Source organism: Apodemus sylvaticus, chromosome 13 (genome assembly GCF_947179515.1).
Source record: "Apodemus sylvaticus chromosome 13, mApoSyl1.1, whole genome shotgun sequence".
Classification (NCBI taxonomy): domain Eukaryota; kingdom Metazoa; phylum Chordata; class Mammalia; order Rodentia; family Muridae; genus Apodemus; species Apodemus sylvaticus.
In genome coordinates, this window is record NC_067484.1 from 70493165 (window position 1) to 70520025 (window position 26861).

A 26861-nucleotide genomic window follows, 5' to 3' on the forward strand; every position below is an offset into this window, starting at 1 on the left:
TTTTTAGATACAGCTCCCAGCGGAGGGAAATGAGCAAATTTCAGCGTTTTTTTTTTTTGTTTGTTTGTTTTGTTTTTTTTTGTTTTTTTTTTGAGGAAGACTCTAGGGGCGTGGCTTAACAGCGGAGGAGGAAGGCGGGGCTAACAATGCCGCGAGGGGCGAGAGATGCTGGAGGCTGTTCTGGCAGGTTACCATTGGGCAAGATTGAGAGTGACGTAATAGCCACGCGCCTTCAGATTCCGGCAGCCGCTGGCACGGCGTTTGCGCACGACGAGCTGGTTGCCGCTGCAGCCGCCTGGAATTGTGGGGATTGTGTCTGCCCCTCGGCTGCGGTGGAAAGCCGAAGGTAGGGGAGGTGGGGGGGCCCCGGGCCTGGAGCGGGACGCTGGGTGGACGGCGCCGGCCCGGCCTCCTGCCGTTAGCGGCCTCCTCCCTCCCGCGCTTTCTCACAGTGTTCGGGTCCCACCACATCCACCTCAGTGCCTCGCGGGCGAGACGTCCAACAGCACCCTGGGCTGGCAGCCCTAAAACTGTGCTCTGTCAAGTCACTTTTCTCTAAGTGACGCAGTGACCCCCTCCAACGCCAGAAGAGGGGGCAGTGGCTTTGGCCTGCTCCTCTGTTTTGATTTTCCTTCTTTATTCTCCACCTTCGGCCTCGGTTTTCCCACATCTGTCCAAAGAAGGGGTGAATTAGATGATGCTCTCTGAGACACTTCCAGGGTTGACGTTTTGGTAATTGGTCGGTACCTTCCGAGTCTCCTGACTATGGTATTGTGCCCTACCCTTACGGTATTCTACCTCCCCTTTTGCGTGTTTTCCTTTGCACTGGTAGATGTAAAACTCGCCTTTGACCGTACAGGTTATAAGGTTATGGACTTTATTGTGATTTCAAGTTAATTTTTGCTTAATCTCTAGGTCTCCCCCAGGAACTTTGGATAAAGTATTATGTAGGCATCTGCTGCTCACATAGCAGGTGTTCCCATTAAGATGGCTCCTGGATCCTTTTGGTGGGAAAGGTTTCCAGAACTGGATTCCAGAAATGCACCGCCCCCCCCCCCCAAAAAAAAAAAAAGTAGTAGCAACTTCTTTCTGCACTGTTCGGTGCCTATGATGAGGGCTGGAGATGTACCTCAATGATGAAGCCCTGGACTCAATCCCTAGCGTCATATATACCAGGTGTATACACTATAGCGTATGCCTGTAATTCCAGCACTAAGGAGTATGGCAGGAGCATCAGATTTCAGTGTCATCCTTAGCTACACAGAGCTCCAATTCAGCCCAGAAGACTTGAGACCTATTTATCTAATCTCTGTGGCCCATATGTGGGATCAGTTTCTAAAATGTATTTATAATGCTTGGTTCCTGTTCAAATCCAGCTGGCCCTCCCTCCCACCCAAACAAAACAAAACTGCAAACTGCTCTGAGGGAAGGATTAGATTAACCCACGCTAGGTAGGCAGGAAGAAAATGAATCCTCCCTGTTTGCAAAGAGAAGAAACTGATGTGTTTACAAATACTAGCAGTATTTGTTTTGAGAGTGTGAAAAATTGGGTGTATGTGTTGTGTGTGTGTGTGGCCTTTTTAGTTTTACACTCAAAAGTTTTTTGTTCTGATAAAAAATATAGACATTTAGAGATTACATAAAATTGTAGTGGAAACCATAATGTAATGTTAGGATTGCTATTTGTGTGACGTGGGTCAGTGTTTTTCACTGGGACTTGGCTCTCGAATGCTTGAGATGAGCTGCCACGTCAGATTTATCATAACCTTTCTTTCAGGTAGTAAATTCAACCTGCATATTAATACTTGTGCTGTTTTAGGGAGACTGGCAAGAAAGAACACTGCATATTTTCCTGATAATGGGCAGGGGGAGTGTGTTAGTAGGCACATGACAGCTCAGAAATAAAAATCGCATGGCATTTAATGTTGTTTTCTTCCTCTTTCCTGTTGATTTTTTTGAAGGCTGTTTCGTCTCTACTGAGGCCAACGTTGAGCCCCCAGTATGTCTCATGACAGGGAAAAGGGCCAATTAAGTGAAGCTGAAAAATAACAAAATAGATTTCAAAATAGCAAACACACTAGAAGCTCCAGTCTACTCTCTCTCAGTGGTGTGTGTAGGTGTAGCTTGGGGGCTAGAGGTGGGCAGCATCTGAGTGATATGGCTACCTTCCAGAGCAGTTTGAAAATCCACACCTAGAAATTGTTTTCAGAGATCAGTCACATTAGCATCTCACACTTTTTTCTAAAAATTAAATGGCACATGGTTATAAAACCTTGACACTAGTATGTCTTTGGATAAATTTAATCTTTTCTTTTTCTTTTTTTTTTTAAACCAAGTCTCACTGTCCTGGCCTTAATGAGTAGAGCTCTGCCTACCTCTGCCTGCAGAGTGCTGGGATTAAAGGTGTTCTCCACCACCCCTGCCTCCTATCTCTACTCAGTGTCTCTCCTAAACGAAGCTGTTATGGAGGCTATCTTCTAGTCCCTTGGGAACTTGAGGCCAACTTGGGCTACATAGATGGCAACCCAGGTTACACAGGAGAGGAACCCTCGGTGGGGCAGTAGTGCCAGGTGGTGGTGATGCGGAAAGCCAATTGAAATGTTCTTTTTTTGGTGGGAGTGGGGGTGGTGGTGCCGGGGTTGAGACAGGGTTTCTCTGTGTAGCCCTGGCTGTTCTGGAACTCACTCTGTAGACTGGTCTGGCCTTGAACCCAGAGATCTGCTTGCCTCTGCCGTCTGAGTGCTGGGATCAGAGGTGTGCATCACCACCACCTGGCACTACTGCCCCACTGAGGGTTCCTCTCCTGTGTAACCTGGGTTGCCATCTATGTAGCCCAAGTTGGCCTCAAACTTGTGACTTTTCTGCTTTCTCCTTCCCAGTGGGTGAACGGACTGTTCTTTGGAGGAGGACATAGTGGGTTTTTGAGTGTGGTAAACAGGAATTTTAATTCCATCACTTATTGGCCTTGGGCAAGTTCTTCACCTCTTAGGCTCAGTTTTCCACTGCTTAAAATGGGAGGACTGAGCTGGGCGTGGTGGTGCACGCCTGTAATCCCAGCACTTGGGAGGCAGAGGCAGGTGGATTTCTGAGTTTGAGGCTAGCCTGCAGAGTGAGTTCCAAGACAGCCAGGGCTACACAGAGAAACCCTGTCTGGGGGTGGGGGGGGGGGGAGAAGGAGGACTACTTAAGAGGATGGGCAAGAGAAACAATGAGCAGGAGAGCTCTTCAGACACAGGAGTGCAATAAAGGTTCTCACTCTAGAAGCAGTGGTGGAGTTTGGTGACGTGTCTTCTTCTCAGTACTGGCAATTAAACCCAATGGACTCATCCTTGTGGTGCTAATCTTTTCTCTTTCTGAGTGAGGATGTACTTAAACTTCAAGGTTTAGTCTTGTCATCGGTGGAGAGCTTCATATTTTAATTACATGTGGTCTGAAGAGGAGCTGTTCTGCTGTTTTTTATTCCTTTATGGGTCTCAGTGTTGATAGTCTGTTATTCAGATGATGGACCCCTCCTAGTTTATATTATCAATAATAATGGTTTCTCCTTGCTCAAGTGCATGAAAAACCTCCTGGATTCTTCAAGGGCCATTTTTGATACCTGTGCGGTCTTTTTTTGTTTGTTTGTTTGTTTGTTTTGTTTTTGCTTTTGTTTTTTGAGATGGGTTTCTCAGTGTAGCCCTGGCTTTCCTGGAACTCACTCTGTAGACCAGGCTGGCCTGGAACTCAGAACTCCTGCCTCAGCCTCCCAAGTGCTGGGATTAAAGGCCACTACTGCCCAGCTCCTGTGCAGTCTTTTAACCTGGTGTTAGACATCGGTAGGGGACCCTCCATCAGGCTAGGCTTGTAGTTCCTTCCGCTTCCATCAGCAGTATTTCTGTCACTGTGATAAACTGCCCTGGCGAGAGCAACTTTAAGGGAGAAAGGGTCCTTTTAGCTCACAATTTTGAGTTACAGCTCTTCATTTTGGGAAAGTCAAAACAAGATTGAAGTCACTAGTCATACAGAGTCAAGAGCAGAGAGAAATGCATGTGTACTTCTTAGCTCAGCTCACTCTTGACTGTTAAACAGCTTGTGTCCAGACCACGAGAAGGTGCTGTCTGCGAGGCATGAAGGGCTCTGTGCCCACAGAGGAGCACTGGGGCACCTGGAATGTTAAACACGCAGGCTTGTTCCTTCAGGGGAAGCAATGCTTAACCTGTTATCTGCTCAGAAGTCGAGGAGTTGACTTGTTTAGTTGCCTGCTGATCTTTGCTTTACCTGACTGGCTGGAGAGCTTTCCCGCACCAAATCCTTTCAACTTTATTTAGCTTACTTCATTCCTTAGAGAGATTCATATATACTCTGTTTTGAATGTGGGATTAGGTTAGTTATCCACAGAATTTAAGCTTTCACCAAATTGTGCTGTTCTTAAACATGCCTAAAATAAACTACTCAAGGTCCGACTCCAGAAGTTTGAACTAACACAGACTACTGAGTCATGTTAAACCAAACTGCCTTCTTGTCTCCTGGGGATTGTCACTCTGCTGGCTGTGGAGGTCGCAAAGACCCCTGCAGTTGTCCATATTGTGCATCGTGCCACATCAGTTAACCTAATTAAGAACATTTCTTTGAACTCCCGAGATCTGCCAGCCTCTGCCTCCAGAGTGCTGAGATTATGCTGGCATTAAAGGCATGCACTACCACCACCTAGCTTATCTCATCTATCTTAAACTAACCTTGTAAGACTGACATCATACTGTTTTATTGAAGAAGAAATTGAAGTTTAGTATTTTTGATAAGGAGAAGTGAAGGGTGGAGGCATGTATTTACTTATGCCTAGTTATGCCTGCAAGGGATGCTTGCTTTGGGTTACAGACACTTGGGCAGCATAGCAAGATCCTGTCTTTTAATAAAATGCTTAATACAGTCAGCAATTAAAACATGCTTCAGATAACTGCTTCCATTGTGGAAATCTCCTAGAAAGTAAAGACATTTAAGCTTGAGACAGTTCCCAGAGGTTAAGAATTCCTGCTGCATCAGGGACCAGGTATCTAAAGCAAGGGATTTAAAGGTAAAATAGTCAGTAGGAAGTTGGGTTTGATTGTGTTTGTGATATAAAGTCTCCATCCTTAGACCCTTTTGCTTATGGTGCTTTGTGCTGGAAGAGATCACTGTGGAAGATGTTTCTCAGTTCTCCCCTCCCTCTCCTTCCTAGTCAGTGTATAGCTTTTGATAATTATTTTATTTAGACGAGTCTCATGTAGCCCAGGATGACCTATAACTTATTTAATAGTTGAAGATGACTTTGAGGTTTTTGAAACTGCTTTTCGATTCTCTTGCCTCTACCTTTAAAGTGTGTCATGGGTTGATGTGGTGCTGGGTCCAAACCCAGGCCTTTGAGTATCTAGGCAATGCTCTGCCAGCGGAGCTGCATCCCTAGGCCCACTTGTTTTCATTTGTTTGGTTTTGGGGGTCTACAGCCAGGAGATACCTCTCTAGTTTTTTAATGCATCAGTTTTGTGATTGATGAGTTCTTTTATTGATGCTAAAAGTGAGCCCTAGGGAAATTAAGTGGGCCACATACCTCTTTAAAACTACTTATATTACTGGGATTCTGGTGATAGTGAGAGCCAGGATACAAGCCCTGGGGCTAGCAGAGGGTGACCATAGAAATTATTAGGATTGTTGAAAACACTGTAGAGAGGCAAGATTCCTTTGTGATTAAAAATATTTGGTAATAGGAAAAAAGAAACCTGTGGGGAAGGAGAAAGCCCCGCCTAGTCTACTGTCTCACATCTGAGGGCTTCCTCACACATTCCTTCATTCCTTCATTCTCAGCTCACACAGAAGTGTCCTCCTCCTTCTTCCTTCCTCAGAAGAAATAAGATTTGACTCTTTCTCTGCATCAGAAATAGTACCCTGGCCAGACTGCTTTGTTTTCTATACAGAACAGGACTGTAGACACCAGTGGACTGTATCTGGTGACCTAAGTAACCCTTGAATACATCTCTAAAAGAGAAAGAAAGGGAAAAAGAAAGAGTATATGTCAGAACAGTTTAACACAGACTAATTTGGGTGTGTGGTGTTATATATTTGCTAGCTACCAGACTTAAGTTGTTTTTTGTAAGCCTTAGTATTAGGTCTATAGAAAGGGAATAACAACACCTCCTTTTGTACCTGTGTTGAGAGAATAGATATGGAAAGAACTTCTGTGGTAGAATGTAACTGCTCTGCTGTCAGTAGTCTATAGGATGGAGATTTCCTGGGCTTAGGTTGGCTGCTTCAGAGCCTGTGTGGAGGAAGTCTCTTGCTTTCTGATCTTCAGCCAGATGTGAAGCAATGATCATATAAAGGGATTCTGGACTTCAGTCAAAGCTTTCCTCTGATTTCTCTGCTCATGTCTGGCCTTTGGTACAGGGATAGGAAGGCATACCAGCTTTGTGCTGAAGTTGACTGTTTTTCTGTCTAAGCTTTATAGCTGATGGTGGTGGTACATACCTTTAATCCCAGTACTTGGGGCAGAGGCACTTGGACCTCTGCCCTTTGAGGCCAACCTGGTCTACATAAGCTAGTTCCAGGACAGCAAGGGTTGCACAGAGAGACCTTACCTCAGTCTTCTTCCCCATAAAACATATTTATAGTTGAATTGGGTGTGATGGCAGATGCTTGTAATCCCAGCACGTGGGAGGTGCAACAGGATCAGGAGTTAAGGACATCTTTATATAGTAAATTTGAAGCTAGCTTGGGCTACATGAGATACTGTTTTATCAAACCATAACAGGTTAGCTGAGTTGTTTAGTGTGTGATTCTATTAAAACCAAAACAAACTATTTTAAGTCATTATAACTGATAGAATGGGATAAAAGGCCCCGAAGCCATTTTCATCACACTAATCTCAAACCAGTGTATTTTACTTTTTTAAATTGAGCACTGTAACTATAGTGCCTATGCCATGTTTTTTGGAATGAAGCTGGGTGAAACCTCATTATTCTGTGGGAAGCCAGTCTGACTTGGTTAAAAAAAAAAAAGGAATTAGAGAATTTTCAAGAAAATGCCATTGTTTTAAACTTCTTGGCAAGCCTCTGCGGTTCTTTCTTACCTTGTCTCATTGCACTGTTTTCTATTCCTGTGCTTCTCAGTCATTCGGAAACCACCTCCCATTAATTGCTTCTGGTTTGCTGCTTGTAGATTTCCTGTGTGCAGTGTTGTACAGAACACAGAGCTGGACACCTTCCATGGCCCCCATTGGAGTAGGTTGTCCTGGTGTTCCAGCCTGTGACCATGTATCCTGTCTAACTGCTTGGACTACACTCTGAATTGTTATTCACCTGTCCCCCCTGTCCCTGATTCACCAGTCCTCTGCTGCATTAAGCATGCCGTATGCTTGCTTGTGTCCCTGCCTGCTCTTTTTCCAGAGCATTCTGAGTGCCCTGCTTTATGCCTCAGAGCTGCCTTCTTTGGTGAGCCCCATTAACTCCTTATCGGTTTCCCATAGCAACACCTTGGTAATTGAATCCAGTGCTCCTTATTCTGGTTAGTTATTTGTCTCTTATTGTGTGAGCTGCTCAAGGATGTGGGGTATACTTTTATTTTGTGTCTCCCAGCATAATGCAGAGTATATTATTTTAGACACCATGAATGTCATTGAATTAAGTTGGAAACCTGAGGACTGAGAACTGTTAAAAATCCTTCCTTGATGCCCAGTGGCAGTGAGTTTACCATGCTCTAGTCTTAAGTCCACCATGTCCAAAAGCTGCCCAATTTCTTAGACTATGTCTTATGCTTTAACTAGATTAGAACGTCCTTTAGAGAGTGCCTTCTTAGTCCTCACTGGAACTCATTCCTCAGCAGTTTCTGGCACAGAGATGGTGTTTGATAAAAGCTTGTTAATATAGATTTCTGCTGTTTGGTCAGTTTAAGTATTTGTTCAGTGAGTAATTTCTTCTGTTTCTCACTGAATATTTAAGTCATCAACTTAAATATTTTCAGGGCCAAGTCAGTATGAAGCAACAAAGAAGGGTGAGCCTGCGTCAGATTCGAGTGTTTAAGTGGTCACTGGGGAAGCTGCTTGTTAGGCATGCCTGGCTCTCATGACCTCATTGTCTCTTATGACAAGGGAAGCTAGAAACAGGTTGTTGTTTTTTGTTGTTGTTGTTTGTTTGTTTTTGGTACAGTCTCTGGGGATTACCAAAGCCCATCTGTGGTCTGTTTTTCACCTATAGGCACTTGTTTATGATCTTTGGGTAGAGACCAGAATTTACATATTTATATTATTTGTAGAAGAATAAGAGTAGAGGATGCTTTTGAGGGAGTTTTGGTGAAAGCCTGGCTCTGGTTAGAGTGCCTATTTTTTTTTTAAAGAGAGTAACTCAGGCTCTTGGGCTGGCCTTGTAGAATATCACTTGAGTTCTCTGCCCCATTCACCCATGTTTTCTGACTTTGCTGGGTTATGAAAAGCAACTTATAATATTAAACTTTGTGTGTGTGTGTGTGTGTGTCTGTCTGTCTGTGTATGGTATGTGCACATGGGGCAGGTGCCCACGGAGGCCAGAGGTATCTGATCTGTTAGAACTTGAGTTACAGGTAGTTGTAAGTTGTCTGACATGGGTGCTAGGAACTTAACTCAGGTCCTTTGCAAAAGCAGTATGTGCTCTTTAAAAAAAAATTTAAAAAAAGATTTACTTGTTTTTATTCATGTACAATGTGTTGTTTGCATCTATGTCTGTGTGAGGATGTCAGATCCCCTGGAACTGGAGTTACAGACAGTTGTGAACTGACTTGTGGGTGCTAGGAGTTGAACCTGGGTCCCCTGGAAGAGCAGCCAGTGTTCTTAACTGGCTGAGCTATCTCTCCAGCCCATTATCTTTTGAGTCAGGGTTTCCTCTGTGTAATAGCCTTGGCTGTCCTGGAACTCATTTTGTAGACCAGATTGGCCCTAACCTCAGAGATCCTTCTGTTTCTGCCTCCCAAGTCCTGGGATTAAAGGCGTGGTCACCACGCCCATTCCATATGTGCAGTAACCAACAAGCTACCTCGCCAGCCCCCAAGGCAGGTTTTGAAAGATGGTGTCTCTGAGATGTCTGTAAATTTTGTCTTTTCGCCCAGTCTCTGCTGAGGTGCATTTGACAGTTCTTGGACTGTAGTGTTCAGGCTAGTGTAGCACAAGGTCCCAGGAACAGTCTGTGAAGAGTCCTGGGTGAGCAAACACATGAAGGAAGTGTATGAAGTGATGGCCTAAGTGTGGCCAAAGGTCAAAGCAGTGTGGTCCCCAGGGAGCTGGTACAGTGTGGAAGCTTTTGCAAGGCAAATCCTCCCTGCTGGCTCTCACTTTTCTGACAGTCCCTGTAAGTGCTTACTTGGCTTTACCTTCTAGGAAGAGGAGTGTCAACCAAGGCAGAAACTAGCCAATTGGGATATCTCGGGAACATACGAGAAACTGAAAACAAATGATGTCTCTGATGAGGAGGGATCTGGATGACTGAGAATGGGGAGGAGAAAAGACTTGGCTTTTCCTCATACACCTTTGTGTGTATTTTCAAAGTTGTAATTTTTTTTAAAGATTTATTTATTAATTATATGTAAGTACACTGTAGCAGTCTTCAGACATACCAGAAGAGGGCGTCAGATCTCATTACGGATGGTTGTGAGCCACCATGTCGTTGCTAGGGATTGAACTCAGGACCTCTGGAAGAGCAGCTAGTGCTTTTAACCACTGAGCCATCTCTCCAGCCCTCAAGTTTGTGTTACTGATACTAGGAATTGGGCCTAAGACATGCACTCTCCCTTGAGCTATATCCCTCCATGTTATTAATAATTTGTATTCATTAATTTTATTTTGTATGTGTACCAGAGTACAGTTGCATGTATGCTATGGTATACATCGGGTGGCTGGAGGGTAACTCTTTAGAGTCCATTCTCTCTTGCCATTTTGTAGGCCCTGGGGATTGAGCATAGGACGGCAGGTCTGTGTGTGAATGCCTCTACCTGCTGAGCCGTATCTCTGGCTGCTGTTGCTGTGCTGCTGCTGCTGCTGCTGCTGCTGCTGCTGCTGCTGCTGCTGCTTTTGTTGTTGTTGTTGTTGTTGTTGTTGTTGTTAGGCGCTGTTTCCTTCTGTAGCCCTGACTAGCCTAGAGAGCAGGCTGGCCATGAATTCTTGGGTAGTTCTGCCTCTGCCTTTGAAGTACTGAGCCAGCAAGCATATCCCACCATGTCTGGACTTTTTTTTTCTAAAAGGTAAGAGTCTTGTAGGCCTGGCTTCCACACTTCTGTGCAGCTGAGGACGACTTTCACCTGCTTCTGATCTTCCTGCCTCCACCTTGCAAGTGTTGGGATCACAGGTGTGCAGTGTCACATGTGATTTATGAGGTTTGGGGGATTGAACCCAGGGCTTTATGCACAATGCTGAGCAAACACTCTACAACTGATCTACGTCTCCAACCCTCATCATTGATTTTCAGAGCATACCTGCATAGACCTATATGTGAGTTTCCTTATTAGAGTTCACTCAGCTTTATTCCTGAGATGCAAATTTCTCTGCGAGTACATAGACCCAGTCACTATAGACTGTAGTTTAGAGGTGCCAGATTGGACTTGGAATTTGTTATTTAGGGGCCTTTGGGATGAGAGTCAGGCCTAAAAATATGTTCAGTATTTTCAAATTGTTTTGAAGGCCTTTCAAGCACATTATTTTAAAAATGACTTACAAATATGCTATTTTATGTGATACTTAGAGCATCTTTGTTTTATTATATTAAAAATGTGAGGCTTATAGACCTGTCAGGACCACACAGCTATAAGGAAAGTACTGTGACCGATCAGCAGCCTGACCTCGTATCTACATGCTTTGCATTTCGTTCTTGTGCACTGCTTGTCATCTTCTCTGGGTTTTCAGAGCTGTTTCAGCTGGGGCCGGAGTAAAATCCTCATGTTTCTGCTTTTGTTTTAAGCCTTCCTAACTCAGGACTCTAAATTACATTGGCATCAATAGGGGTCAGAAGTATCTTCTTTATTTAAGGGGTGAGGTGAAACTAAGGCTCTGTTGGGATAGAATCTTTTAGGGGAGTTTGACAGCCTGGTTACCTGTTCTTTGCTGAGACTTGTTGCTGCTACTGGGGAGAGGGCTTTGTTTCTAGGTTACAAATCTTTTTAGCAAAGAAGTGAGTGTGGAATAGAATTGGAAGGACTCATGTAGTCCTTGGGTATTCTGACTTGGTGCTTCACAACCCAGAGAGAGTAAACGTTGTAAGGTGTGCAGGATGGGCTTGGATTAATACCCTGACAGCATATGGCTCGGCGTGCAGGACACTCCTTGGAGACCTCCTCACTGCACAAAGCTTTCCTTTGCTGGGTGGCCTCTTCCTGTAGGTCTTTCTAGCAGCTGTTGCTTACCTTGGTCAATCATCAGCTTTCCTAAGCTTCAGAAACTCACATTTAACTGATGGAAGTCCTTCTACAGACTTCCCCTCTCAGACAGAATTTTAATCATTCTTTGTTGCCCTGGATTTGTGCAGGCTATTCACCTCCATTCGAAACACCAGTTCATCTGTATTGCTGGTCTCTTGAGCCATAACCTTATAAATCACCCTCTCTCATAACTGCCACGCCTGAGGTCAAGGGTGTGAAGGTCCCTGGAAACTCTGGGGATGCACGAGCGCAGTGGTAGGAAGGACCAAGCAGAAATCCTTGGCATGGAACCTCTGCTGTTTCTACTTGAATCAAAATTTAAAGCTTTCAAACATAACTGTGTGCATACAGCTGGGAGTTGGGGAGGTTCTTTTTCAATCTTTGAAAAAAGTGTTTGGATGTGTAGAGGTCATATTCTCTCTCTCTCTCTCTCTCTCTCTGTGTGTGTGTGTGTGTGTGTGTGTCAGTGTGTCATTCTGCCCCTGTCTTTCTATGTGTGTGTGCTTGTGTATGCTGGTGCATGTGTGTCAGGGTATGTGGCATGTGGATGCCAGCTGTCATCTGAAAGAATTCACTTTTTGTTTTGTTTTTTGGAGATGGGTTCTCTATGTAGCCTTGATTGTCCTGTATGTCCTTGCTACATAGAGCAGGCTGGCCACTCAAAGGTATGTTTGCCTCTGCCTCCCAAATGCTGGGATTAAAGCATATGGCCCCCAGCTGGGCGGTGGTGGTGCACGCCTTTAATCCCAGCACTTGGGAGGCAGAGGCAGGCAAACCCTGTCTCGAAAAACCAAAAAAAAAAAAAAAAAAAAAAAAAAAAAAAAAAGCCAACAAGAAAAAAAAAGGTATATGCCCCCTACTTCCCCACTAGCAACCTTGCTTTTTTGGGGGACAGTGTACCTCACTGGGAGCTGGGGCTTGCCAATCAAGCTGGCACTATTCTTGGCACCAACCTTTTATACCTCCTCTGGCCTCTACTAGACCTGGCTTAGTTATTTATGGCTTCTGCAGACTTAGCTGCTCACCCAGATTGTAGTTACAGGGGGCTTCCATAGACATTTGAAATTCATAAAAACTGTGAATCAATCATTCCAGTTAGCAAACTCCAGAACATGGCTACCAAGTTGATTTGGGTGAACTGGTAAGAGCATTCTCTTTATAAGAAATCAAAGCCAGCTGGCTTTGGGAGGAAATCGAGACACAGTATGGTAGAAGCTTTTTGGGTCAGTGGCTATGCTCAGGTTCAAACCAGTTACTCGCTGGGAGACTTCAAAGGCTGCTTAACCTCTTTGCTCTCCTTTCCTCATTTGCACCCCACAGAGGTTTCAAGTATACACAAGTAGGTAGGCACGTGGTCAGTGCTTTGTACCATTTGATCCCTCTTCTCTTTTACCTCTTCACTCTTCCTCAGTGTCCTTCAAGGGCCATATCTGCAATCTGACTAGAATATCTTTTCAGTCTGTTAGGACATCAGCTATGCTGATATTCACTTTTAATCTTCAGGTTCTCCTTTATTTTTTCTTTGCAAACCATGGTTCTTCTGTTACAGATTTTAGTAACAGATTCTAGTTCTTGTGAGTCACTTCCACTCAATATCCTTTACAGCTAGGGGTTAACCTATTGTTATTTGCTGAACACCCACTGTATGTCAGATTTGTTTGGCTACTGGGTGGTGTTAAAGAAGAAAGATGTGGTCTTTGTCCTCAGTAACACTTCTCTGAACTCCCTCCTTTATGGCTTACTTTTGATTAATCTTGTTCATTCTGTGTGGTTGTCTATGGAGTTCCTCCTAAGAGGGCCATCTTCTCCCTAGTCCTAGGGGATAGTGCCTCTTTGTGTTGCAGTGGCTTTGCCTACTGGCTCGCCTGCTCCCAAGGGATGAAAGCAAGTGTGCTGAAGCTAAAGGAAAAAGCCCCCAGGGCCACTACTGCCTCAGCCACACAAGTCCCACAGAGTCTGTGCTTAGCATTCCTGAATGTCCCTTTTCTCCTTGTACACAAATTATAGTGTTCACTGGTAATTTAAATTCAAATAACCTTCCACCCCCTCTCCTCCTTAAAAAACAAAATAAAGCCTGTGTATTACAGGGTAGAGGACAAAGCAGGCCAAGCCTGGTCTCCTGGTGGGATTTGTTTTTAGCTGGCTTTGCTGGGGGTGGTTTTTGCTTTAATAGGGCTGATATATAGTTCAGGTATATTGATATTCTGTAGTCCTAGAGTCATGCCTTTTCCAGACTTGTTTATCATAAATAGTGTGACAGGTAAATTCAGGGTCTTTGTCTAGCAGGTTTCCCAATTTGCCTCTTTGCTTTGGGCTCCAGACTCCATCTAGCCCCTACTGGGCTCTGCATAAAGAAGGCACTGTGGCCAGGATGCTGATTCTATGCTTCAGAATAGGAGCCTGAAGATAGCCTTCTGTTTTTCTTTCCTCTCCCTATTGCCAGTTTCACCAGCAGTTGCCAAGCAATGTGTATGGGGAAGCAGGAAGACTAGCTCTCTGGGAACCATTTATTTGCAAATGCCCAGTGGAGAAATGGATTGTCCTTTTCACCCTCTCTTGCTGTGGTGTGACATTGTGATTTGGACTGCTTGTCCCTCTGCATATGTATATGATATAGCCAGCCTTGGTGTTTTCTACAGTCAAGTGTTTTCTGGTTGGTGTTTCCCTCAGTTACTTCATCTTCCTGGGAGACTGGGCAGGTATGGGGACAATTAGGGGACCAAGCTGAGCCTCTTGTTTTTAGGGTCAAGACCTCTAAGGGCCTGGTGAGTGATCCCAGATACACCCTATTAAAATTATTGGGCTGATCATTTGCTGTATTTGGACTTAGTGTAAAAAATCAGACTAGAGGCTTGGTTGGAAAGGAGAAGGCATGACATAATTATTGCTTCTGTACCAGTTTAACCTATCAGCCAACAGATTGTCAAGTGCAGGAAAAAAGTACAATAATGTTATTAAAATGGAATAATAGTTATAATAATCTGCTGACATAGACTTTGATAAGAGGCAGATTCTGAAATAAGTACAGGGGGAGGGGCTAACCTTGAACTATAGCACAATGAGTGGGTATTATTCATTGTAGGAGATGCCTCGTAGATGACAATTGAAGTGTGAAGTTGCTGCCCTCTCTGCATAGGTGGAAGAGCTATGGAGACTTGAGATGGGGCTGTCTGTATACCCTGCAAGTGCTTTCTGAGGAAGTGAGGGAGCACAGCGGGCCTTAGTTTAAGGTGCTCTGGACTACAGGATTATCAGCTCAGCTCAACAGCAGTGGCTCCTGGGAAAGGCAGAGACTTCTTATTTGGGGGAGGGTCATTTGTTTTATTCTGGGGACATGGTGTCATTGTGTGGCCTGGCTGGCTTGAAACTTGTACATCAGGCTGGTCTTAACTCTCAGAGATCCATTTGCCTTTAATTCCTGAGGGATGTGGACCACAACAACATCTGGCTTTTAAAAAAGATTTATTTTTAAAAGTGTAAATGTGTGGGTCTGTATGTATATATGAATGCTGGTGCCTGTGGAGGCTAGAGGCATCAGATCCCTCTGGAGCCGGAGTTACAGGTAGTTGTGAGATGTCCAACATGGGTATTGGAAATTGAACTTGCTTTGAGTCATTGTAAGAGTATTGTGTATTCTAAATCACACAGTACTTTTTCTAGGACCTCATTTAGGATTTTAAGGAAATCCAGCTTGATCCAGTATTATAGAGTGGCTGCCATCTTCATTAAATCAGCTGTGCTTGATTGCGAAAGATCGTCTCAATGATCCAGTTTGTTGGTGGTTGACACTCCCTCATAACAAGAGGGAGTAGGGAGGGCCTTTGGACCCTCACTTCAGGTTTCAACCACTCCTCCCAAGGATTTGTATGTAATTCTGACTTAATTGCATGTGGGATCTTGGAAGGTGCTAGAGTATTAGGCTGGGGGATGTTAGCTGAAGGGGGCTCCATCTACATACATATGGGGAAGCTATCATGTATGCTGGGTAAAGACTCTCTAGTGTGGTTGCTTCATGGTCGTCTGTGCTTCTATAAACAGTTCCTATTGTCAGTTACTGTTGTGAACAGACACCATGACCAAGGCAAATCTTACAAAAGGACAATATTTAATTGGGCTGGGTTATGTTACAGGTTCAGTCTGTCATCATCAAGGTGGGAGCAGGGTGGCATTACAGTATTCCATAGCTTCAGATGGTGAACTATAGAAAATGCAGATGCACTGCATTTTGTCCAAGCCAAATGTGATAGTCTTGGTATAGAAGACAGGCCTTTTCTTTTGCAGAGCACTTGTCAAGAGCTGCATTCCCAGTTCTGTCTAGGAAGATGGGGGTGAAGGGGTGAGGAGACACGTGATTTATAAGGCACTGAGCTATGAAAAAGTATTTGGATGTAGGGTGATCTAGTTTGTTTTTTGGCCTTCATATTGGACTAGTTGCTTAATCTTGCAGTATATCAAAAATCCATGTATATGTTCCTGACTTGCATTAATATTCCTATATCTATAAGGAATCTTTCACTATGCCTGACACTGTGTGGTACTCAGTAAATATTTCCATCTCTCCATATCCCACTCCTGCCATCTAAATAATGGAAAAGTAGAGGAGAGGTGCTTCAGCTTCTGCAGAAGAGAATTTTGGCCTCAATTAGGGCTTTGTATGAACTTCTGAGCTGCTGCTGTTGCCTTGTGAGCCATGATCTATAGTCCTCTGAAGCTGCCTCATCAGGGGACACTTTGATAGTTAATGTTTGTACATTTATGCTTTCTGCAAGAAGTAAAAAGAGGGTTTAAAGTCCCTTTAGGGAGCAGTGTACCTGCCTTTGCAACCTTTCTTCCTTTTCCTTTTCCTTTGGGTAGGTCACTTGGGGGCACTGCCTGCCTTGGGGACCATTCATTTCTTCCAAGGGCGGCTGGTTGTTTGGCTCTGTGTCTTTACTGGGTAAAGGATTTTGTGTTTCTGCTTTGGCCTCTGCTGTGGACTTTTATTTTGGAAGACCAGATAGAGCACACAGACAAGGTGATATCTTTTTAGACTATTTTTGGCATAGGCCAGCTTGTCACTATGGCTACCGCCCTTGGAAAAATGACAGAACATAGAAAGTAACTTCTGTAAGAAATTTGGAAAAGAAGGGGGAAGGGAGAAATGATTGGGCTTAAGGTCATTTAGGGACAACAGCTTCTCTAAGTAGAATCTTTTGATTTGGAAACTTTTCATTTCCTGTCTCTGAAGTTTTGCTTTTTTAATAATAAACTTATACAGAATGTCTGTTACATTCCTCATACGTTGAGGCCCAGAGATTCATTCATGAACTTTTCAGATATAGTTCCTATTAGAGTGTATTTATGAATGTCCACATTAATCAAAACAGTGATACAGATAGAAAACTTAACAGTGTATTGAGAGAAAGGAGTGGCATGCCATCTAAATATTTGGTATTGAGCATCTGGGATGAAGACCACATCAAGGAAGGTTATCCTGAGATGATAGTTGAATAAAATTATGAAGAACAAATAACACTCTACACAGTGTGTCATGGGGTTGTGCTTTTCAGGCAAAGGTCCAGCAGAGGCCCCAGCCACTTTTTTTCTTATGACAAGTTCCTGAGAAAAATCACTTAAAGAACAATTAATTTTGACCCACAGGTTTAGGTACTGCAGTCCATAGTCTTTGGCTTCATTGAATCTGGGCCTCTGGTGAGCAGGATATGGTGATAGGACGTGTAGTTAGACGCTTCTCATCTCATGCTTGAGCAGAGTCAGACAAAGACAACAGGCGCCAGGACAAGATATGCTCCTTAGAGATTCTTCCCAGTGGCCTCCTTCCTCTACTTAGACCCCTCCTTCCAATACTTTGTTCAGATTGCTGATTTATATTTATATTTGTGGTGGGTGTATGTATTTGTATGTGTAGGTGCACGTGAGGCTAGAGGTCAGTCTTTCTGTTCAGTTCTTCAAGTACTATTCACCTGTGTTCTTGAGACAGGATCTTCATTGGCTTGGTAATCACTGATTAGCGAGGGTGGCTGGCTAGCGAACCCGAGGATCTCTGTCACTGCTTCCCCAGTTTACAAGGATGATTACCACACCTGGCCTTTGTGTGAGTTCTGGGCTCACCAGGCTTGTTTTGAGCGACAAGCACTTTTACTCACTGAGCCATCTTTTTTGTTTGTTTGTTTTTGTTTTTGTTTTTTGTTTTTTTTTTGGATTTGGTTTTTTTGAGACAGGGTTTCTCTGTATAGCCTTGGCTTTCCTGGAACTCACTCTGTAGACCAGACTGGCCTCAAACTCAGAAATCCGCCACCACTGCCCGGCTCACTGAGCCATCTTGATGGTCCTGTTTTTATTTCTGTGGTGTGTGTGTACATGCATGTCCGAGCTTGTATGTGTGCTGCAGCACTCAGGAGTTGATTATCATTCTACCTTGTGGGTTCTCGGAGTAGAACTCAGGTGATCAGGCTTGGCAGCAAGTGTCTCTAACCTGCCGAACCAACTTGTTTGTTGACTAGTTTCTGGTGCTTTGTTTTGTTTGTTTTTGTTTTGTGTTTTTTTTTTTTGTTTTTGTTTTTGTTTTTTTGAAACAAGGTCTCACTATGTAGCTCTCTCTGTCCTGGAACTCACTATGTAGACCAGGCTGGCCCCAAATTGACATAGATCTATGGGTGTATTTTTTGAACTACTTTTTTGGGTCCTTATATCTTACCACCCTTTACCCTTATTCCACCCTAATCCCTTCCAACCCCCCAACACTAGGTAGGAGAGAAAGAAGATTATAGGAGGAAGGGGGCATGGATCTCTTTAGAGTACTTTCTGCTGATTAGGGGCATTGAGTTCCTTGGATATCTATCCATTTTCTTCTCATCGCTTTGCTTTATGGTCACTTGACAAACCACAGCAACAGGGGCCAGCAGTAGGGGAGGGGGGCGGCAGAGGGGGGCAGCAGAGGGGGGCAGCAGGGGAGCGGCAGGGGAGGCAGCGGGAGGGGGGCAGCCTCCCCAGCCTCTCAGGAGTCCCTACAATCCCAAATGCAATCTATCTTCATGCCCCTCCTTGCCAAAGCATGAGACAAATCGCAGTCAGCTGCTGGACAGACAGACTGACACAGTCTCATATCCCACACCTGGGACTAAAACAAAAGCACATTCTGGTAACTTAACTGGGTTTTAAAACCAATGCTCTGGCTACAGAGATCTGCCTGCCTCTGCTGGGATTAAAAGATTGAAGGCACCACCATACCTGGCTGGTTTTTGTTCTTTTGAGTCAAGGTATTGCTGTGTAGTTGGCTAGCCTCAATTCTCCCAAATGTAAATAGCAGCGTGCTTTGCTTTTCTCCTGTGTATCATCCGATTAGTAGACAGCCCAGGTTTACCATCACAACGGGCGAGGCACTGCATGCTTACAGTACAGCATTTGGGAGAGAGGCAGGAGGATCAGGAGTTCAAGCCTCATGTTGACTACACGAAACTCTACTCCCTACACCTGAGATTATAGTTGGGATGCGGAGCTTATTGAGGAGCTGAGAGTATAGCTAGAGCGCAGAATCTGAAAGGAGGCGAGACCAGGTGATGACATAGAAGATGGTCTGCACATGGACTCTAATCCAGTGGGGCCTCTCCTCTCCTGTCTTCTCTCTTCTCTTCTCCTCTCCTTTTTTGTTTCCTTTCTTCCCTTCTCTTCCCCTTCCTCCCTCCTCCTCTTTTTTTTTTTTTTTTTTTTTTTTTTTTTTTTTGGTTTTTCAAGACAGGGTTTCTCTGTGTAGCCCTGACTGCCCTGGAACTCACTCTGTAGACCAGGCTGGCCTCGAACTCAAAAATCCGCCTGTCTTCCAAGTGCTGGGATCAAAGGCGTGCGCCACCACTGCCTGGCCCTGCCTGGCCCTGCCTCCCTCCTCCTCTCTTCTCTTCTCTTCTCTTCTCTTCTCTTCTCTTCTCTTCTCTTCTCTTCTCTTTTCTTTTCTTTTCTTTTCTTTTCTTCTTGTGTGTGTGTGTGTGTGTTTATACCACAAGTCCCTCCTACTTCCTCAATCCTCCGAGAACAACTACAGCTTATTTCTGATACTCTTCACATTGACTGCTGCCAAGAGAGAATGTGTGTACACCTAGACAGGTCAGCCTTGAAGATACCTCATCTTTAGTTGCCTGGAAGGAATGCCTTGCGAGGGCTTGTGGTTGTGGAGTGAGATGATTGGATTTGTAATACATTGGGTGGGTTTTGATGAAAAGGAGAATGAGAATCTCAACAGGAGTATTATTGGAATAGATTGCTTATTTTTCTTCAATCTGCAAATGGATTTTTGGGCTACTTGGGAGAGGGATGAAAGACCAGGTAGGGGGAGAGGTGGGAGGATGAGATGTAATGAAAGCACGATATACTCTTGTGTAAGTGTTGTAGGGAGCCGGGCAGTGGTGGCGCACACCTGTAATCCCAGCACTCTGGGAGGCAGAGGCAGGTGGATTTCTGAGTTCGAGGCCAGCCTGGTCTACAGAGTGAGTTCCAGGACAGCCAGGGCTATACAGAGAAACCCTGTCTCAAAAAAAAAAAAAAAAAAAAAATCCAAATCCAAAAAAAACCCAACCAACCAAACAAAAGTGTTATAGGGAAACCCCACTAATACTTTCAGTTAGTGGACATTAATAATTATAATAAAATAAATAGGAAAACATTTTTTCCCCTCTTGACTCAGGTTCTCTCTGTGTCATAGTGTATTGTGAGGGCTAGTTGGCTTTTCAGTAGACATAGTGGTCTAATTTGGTACCATTCCACCTGCATAGAAGACCTGGAATTTTCAGATCTGTCACTTGCTAATGTTTTACAGCTTCTGAACCATTTGTAACCTGCTATGTCACCAAATTTCTGTTAGCTGTCATTTCCGGGTAGGAGCTACTTCTTTAACCTTGAACCCCGTTAGCCATTGGCACTGGGTTTCCCTGAGATGCAGCATCAAGCTAGCACCTACAGATGGTTTATCATTTAGTTCTAGTTGGCATAAGAGTAGTGAGATTTTGGGTACTTTAAAAAAAAACCAACACAGAAATAGGAATGTGCCTTTGTTTTAATCCTAGGTGTGGGGATGTGGGGCTGCTTCAGACTGTCCACAGAAGCTGCCTATGAATTTGCCTCATGCTTTAGCAGAGGTGTGATTTTTTAATTTCCAGCTGCAGATAGTTTCTGTGATCGTGTGACATTTGAAATTCTGGGGAGTCATCAGAGGGTATATAAATGCTAGGGTCCCAAGAGGTTGGCGGGGGTTGTTGTTTGGTTGTCGGTTGCTGTCGGTTGTGGTTTGTTAAGTAGTCATGTGTAAAGAACAACAAGACAGATCACATATCCTGACAGTGAAGACCAAACTTGCCCCAAAGAACTTGATACCTCTTTATGCTACCCTTTCCCCTTTATTCCCTTTTCTCTCCTATCTAGTGTTACGGGGTTGAAAGGGTGGAAGAAAAGGGGTGGAGAATGGTGGAAAGAAAGAAGAACCCACCAAGGAGCAAAAGACCAGCTACAGGTACACACATTCTTCCTGACGACAGCTGATGTCTGGAGAGCCAGAGACAAACTGGAATTGCTCCCATCATGGCCTGGAAGATAGAGGCAGGCACAAGAGGAGCTGTAGTATAAAGTGTCCTATGCTGCCAGCAGATTATCAAGTACATGATGGGCAGTTTCAGAGCCCTGGCCTGTAGGGTCCTTCCTCAGTGATACCGTGCTTCTACCCACTGCCCTCTCACTTACATGGAAGGCTGTGCTACAACATCCTGATAAGAGTGCTCCTTGGAGTTGGGCTGACTTGAGTTAGACTTGAGACAGAAAGCTCCAACAGGGTGCAGTTTCATCCCAGGAGAGAAGCAGGCACCAGACTCTTTCTTGTGAAATCTGTGATGTGGGTTAGCCCAGCAGAGCTTTGCTGGCAGGATCACTCATCTTGGGGGCCTATTATAGCTAGAAGGCAGAAGATAGAGTCAGTGAAATTGTTCTTGAATGTTAAACTTTAATCTTTGTCCTGTTTGGGTTTGGACTATGTGATAATTGGTCTTCTTAGTTCTGGTCCAATGGTCCCACTTTTCTTAATGTATCTTTGTAGTAAGTTTTGAAATAAGGAAGGTGGCTGCTGTTCGTTTTCTTTTATTTTGCAATGGGCTCTTGTACTATATCCCAGACAGGCCTCAGCCTCAGCTTCCAGGATACTGGGCACTGATCTAACCGTATCATAGTCTGGAACACTTACTTTTGATTGACTCTGTCATCCACATCTCAGTTCTGCTCTATTTTTTCTTGATTTTTATTTTTTAATTTTTTATTCTTAATGAATTTTTGCATCATATATCCCAATCCCACGGATCTTCCTGTCATTTCCATAAAAAAACAAACCATTTTGTCACAGCAGGCGTGTCACACCTTCCCCCCCATCCCCCCAAGACCTAGGGTTTCTCTGTGTAGCCCTGGCTCTTCTGGAACTTACTCTGTAGACCAGGCTGGCCTCGAACTCAGAAATCCACCTGCCTCTGCCTCCCAAGTGCTGGGATTAAAGGCGTGTGCCACCACCACCCGGCTGTGTCACACCTTTTGTCTACACATCTTTACCTGCAAATGTTCATTGCAGTGAGTCATTGGTCTGTTTGAGGTCTCTGGCTTCTGCTGCACGATCAATACTGGGTTCTCCTGGGATTTCTTTCAGATATCATGGTGTTGCTGTGTTATGGAGATCCTGTAGCTTTGGTTCTGCAGGACCAGCTCCTTCATGTGTTCTAATAGTTCATAGTTGGGGTAGGTATTGGGGTGGGCCAAGTCAGTCCTAGATCTGAGTTGGTCAGCCTGCCAGCTCTCCGTCTTTGCCCAGGTGAGGGGTGAGACCAGTTCTTATGCACTCATGCCATGGGGGGCAGTTCTGCTCCCACAGCACCAGGGCCAGCTTGACTGTCTTGCCCAGGTGAGGTGCTGGACTACTCTCCTGAGTGCTGCAGCTGGTGAGGCCAGGGCCAGCTCTCCCATGTTCCCCAGCCGAGGGCCGGGCCAGCTCTCCTGTGGCCATACCTTCAGGAGGGAGTTTTGCTAGTATGAAATGACAAGTTAACATAATCATTTCTCTTAATCCATTTTCTATCGCTATAGCAAAATACCCCAAACTGGATAGTTTATAAAGGAAGGACAGAAGTTTATCTTAGCTTATAGTCTGAAGTCTGAGAAATCCAGAGGATGGGCCAGCATTTTCTTGACTGGTAAGGGCCTCAGGTTTCTTTACCTCATGGCAGAAGGCGTGAGGGCAAAGGGAGCTTGTGCAGGAGAAGCAAGGGGGAAAGGGAGGCAACCCACTTCATAATGACCTACTTTCTGGAGAACTAGCCAATTCCTGTAAAAGCTATATTAATTCACCATGAAGGTTGTATCCCCATGACTAATAATCTCTCACCGTTCTTCTATTTCTGAGAACTTTATTTGCTACTTTTTTTTTCTTATTTGTATGGGTATTTTGCCTACCTGTGCATCTGTGCACCGTGCACATGTGTTTGGTGCTCCTGGAGGCCAGAGAGAGTGTCAGATCTCCTGGAACTGGAGTTGCAGATGGTTGTGAGCCAGTATAAAGGTGCTGGGAATTGAACCTGGGTTCTCTGGAAAAATTGCTAGTGCTCTTAACTGCTAATCCATCTCTCTCCAGCCATAGCTACCAGATTTTAAAACGATATTTTTTTTCCCTGAAACTAGTATGTAAAACCAGAGCATCATGTGGCATTATCCTTGTCTGCTTGCTTCTCGTTGGCTGCCTGCTGCATGTGCAGTGAGCGTGCTCTGGGCCCTGTGGCTGCTGTGTGCTGTTGGAGCAGTATTGGGTATAGGGTTGATGACTGGCATTTGTTGAATGAATGGGCTTGTAAATGACAGTGTGATCCTTTGTAACACAGAACCTGGGCTTACAAGTGTTCATATTCATACTGTGTTGTTTCCTAAACAAACGAAATCAAAATGATTTTCTTTGTTGTACATTATTTATTAAGTGCTCCCACCCTTAGAGTGGGCACACTCTGAGGAGGCGCTGCTTTCTCCCCGCTTTACTGCATGTAGCTCCTCTTTTGTTTCCTGACGTTTGTTATTGGAAAGAAGAGTTTATGGTTGCAGTGCTTTGATCATTGATTTTTAGGTTTTGTGTTATAAGGAAGCAAGCTTTAATGTATTTGCTTGGAATAAAACAAACACAAAAGCACACCAGGACATGGAAAATTTATTTCACTCTTGATTTTCTATTGACACTTTCTATAACATTACTGACATTCTTAGACAAGGTCATTAGCCAAGAATTGACAGATCGACAGTGGCCAGAGAGAAGCACATTCTCAGAGTGGAGGGTGGCAGGGTGAGGCTTCTTTTCTGTGCAGTGGAATCCATGGCAGGTACTGGCTGAGAGTGAGACCCTGGGCCGGTTAACTGTTCTCTGGTGATGGTAGCCTTTGAGCTGTGGAGACTGAGGCGGCTGCGGCAGCTGCAGGAGCTGCTTAGTGATGGTGAGCCCATCCGAGAAAACCAAGCAGTGCCTTCCGTGTCTGGCTAAGGGCAGTGCAACCCTAGCCACTCTTGCAAACGTTTGAGACGTAGATGCTCTGGGCACTGAAGGACTGGTCCTTGGAGAGGCAAGCACCCACGGATGGATGAGCAGGAGAGTACCTGGGGATCAGCCAGCAGACGTTAATTTGTGAAGGTCCTGTGTGGCTTTGGGGACTTGAGCTGTGGCAGGTCTGGGTAAGTAGTCACTAAGTTCTGCTGCTGCCTGCCAAACATGCCTTCTCCTCTTCCTACTTTAAAGCACACCGTTTCCTCACCTGACTTAATTGGCTTAGTTATGTCTCAAGTGAACAACCCTCTGGTTGATTTCCTCCTCTCTTCCCTCTCCTTCCTTGAAGGCCTTGTGGCTGAGGAGGGCACTTGGCCACTGGCACCCCCACTGCAGTCAGTTTTCTCACTTAATGTTGTTACTAAACATGCTTTGTCAGGAATAACCTTTGATTTATATTTACATTTCTCCAAATGTTCATTTTTAACCATGCTTCCTCTCTTCCTTTTAATGGAAGAATGTCAACTAGAGGCCAGCAAGACAGGGTTGTGGAGGTTCTGGCGCCAGACGGTGGGTGTTAGGCAGAGAGGCTCTCACAAACAACTTTCTCCAGACTTAGAAGTCATTTTTTAGTTTCTTCTTAAGTCTTTTGCCCTCTCCTGTCTTTTCTAAGCTAAGTGGTCCCAATTCCTTTCATCCTTCCTCACTGACTCCATTTCCTGTCCTCTGTTGTTGCAGTTTTTGGTCAAAGTGTTTTTTCAGAAGTTTTCACAGTTGTCTTCTGGCAGTGTTTTAGGTAATATATTTTGTTTCATCTTTCCTACTACAGAAGTTATACTGTGTTTTATTTTGTTGTTTCTTTTAATGATTGCAGCAAGGTGCTTGGGATAGGGAGGATGCATCTCCCACCCATTTGACTAGCCAGGACTCCATGTCCTGTAAACTTGGATTAGCTGGGTCTCTAATCTGAAGGTGCTTTATACCTTTGGGGTGATGGCAGCCTAAATTTTGGTGATATCAAATCAAGCTTTCTATTTTACTCTTTTTCTGTTTTTTGTTTGTTGGTTTGTTTTTTAATTGGATCCCTGTTTTGTTGTTGTATTAGAAGGAACAGTTGTACACCTTTGTCTGGGCTGCATTGGTTCCTTGTTCTCAGATTAACTGTCAGGCGAGAACTCCACAGAGGTTGCAGCTGTGTCTTCACAAGGATTTGGTGGACAGGCTTCTGAGCTCTGCCCAGGTTCTGCACCCACAGCCCTGCTGTGTTTCCATAGCCTGCTGTGGGAACAGCTCTCAGATGTCTCATACACATGTGCTCATACATGCAGGAAAGTAACCAAGTTCTGAGGACGACCCCTGTGTAAGAGGAAGCTTATCCTCATGCAAATGCCTTCCTCTGTAGCAAAATCCAGAGGCTCTGAAAGATAGAATTAGTGACTTTTTTTTCCCCCAAGAGGCCTCAAAGCTCTTAAAATAAACCTTAAAAAAAATCTGGTACTCAGAACCTCAGCTCTGAAAGCAGACAAATTGCAAACCTGGTACAGTCAGTCTCTCCTTCTCTGATCTGCTTTTCTCTGGATGTATTTTAATATTCCCTTTCATGGTCTTAACCTTTTAGAAACTTGACTCAGGGCTTCCTTGCCAGCTGCTGGCAGGAGAAGCAGCAGGACTTCCGGTATATATATATATATATGTTTTTTTGTTTTTTTGGCCTCACATTTCTACTGTGTCCCCTTGCTTTGCTGCCCTAGTTCCTCACTGCCCAGCATCCTAGAGTTATTTTGATGGTGTAGTTCTGGTTTAGTGATCTGGGTAGAATTTAGGAGCTAGTTTAAAAAATTATTAATTTTTGAGATAAGGTCTCACTATTATAGTTAGAGTCTGCTATGGTATACCAGGCTAGCCTCAGACTCAGAGATCTTCCTGCTTCTGTTCCTGAGGGCTAAGATTAAAGGGTTGTGCTCCCACACAGTTGTTACTGAAGTGCTGCTGAATGGGGGATGGACCAACCGGTCCATCCCTGCCCGGTAGAGCAGTCTTTGTTTTTCCCCTCCTGCCTGCAGAGCGGCCTACCAGGGGAAATGGTGAATTCTTTACCTTGATTAATTTGGAGTATTAGCCTATGAAGTTACAAAATATCATTTCAGAGCAAGATGTCAGGGAGGCTCCTTGCAGTTCCCATGGAACAAGTTGACCTTTCAGTTAATTTTTTCAGCATCTTTGGGGATCCATTTGAAAAGAGCTCAAGCCATAATTAGGACTAAGCAAAGAAAATGGATGCGAAGCCAGAATGTTTAACAAGAAGCTTAGAGCCTCCTGACACACAATGAATAGAGGTGGGAACTTCATTCTCTTATTCCTGCCTTTTTAGTTTAATTTTTTTTTTTTTTTATTTTTTATTTTCTCATTTGGACTTGAGGACTATTTCCTATTTTCTTGTGGTACAACAAGAATCTGACTGGTGGGGCTGGAGAGATGGTTCAGAGGTTAAGAGCACTGACTACTCTTCTGAAGACCCTGAGTTCAAATCCCAGCAACCACATGGTATTTGTAATGAGATCTGATGCCCTCTTCTGGAGTGTATGAAGACAGTTTACTTACAAATAATAAATAAATAAATCTTTAAAAAAAAAAAAGAATTTGACTGGTAACAGTGTTCACAAAAAGAGAAATAGGTGTTGGGGAGGTATGGGGGAAGGGGGTGCCTCTGTGGGCCCATGGAGAGGCATCCCTTCCCCTTGAGGGACCACACACATGACAGTGTAGTATAGAATAGAGTTTAGGGCATGGGGAGGGGAGTTAAGAGAGTAGTAGAAGCAGAGAAAGGCAGGAGAGAGGAGAGAAGTGGAGGCTGACCATGACCACGTGGAGAGAGGGGGGGGGGGAAGGGGGAGAGAGAAGAGCCCAAGAGAGGGGGGAGAGAGAGAGAGAGAGAGAGAGAGAG

The 26861-nt window shown here is 44.4% G+C and overlaps 1 protein-coding gene across 2 annotated transcripts in view; it reads left to right on the forward strand.

Moving 5' to 3' along the window:
* Nucleotides 1–227: 227 nt before the first annotated feature.
* Sil1 (SIL1 nucleotide exchange factor) overlaps nt 228–26861 on the forward strand; it is a 225555-nt gene continuing 198921 nt past the window's right edge. For both annotated transcript variants that reach the window (XM_052155281.1, XM_052155282.1), the window contains exon 1: nt 228–346. The gene's annotated coding sequence lies outside the window, so the exon portion shown is untranslated. The remainder of the gene's footprint in view (nt 347–26861) is intronic.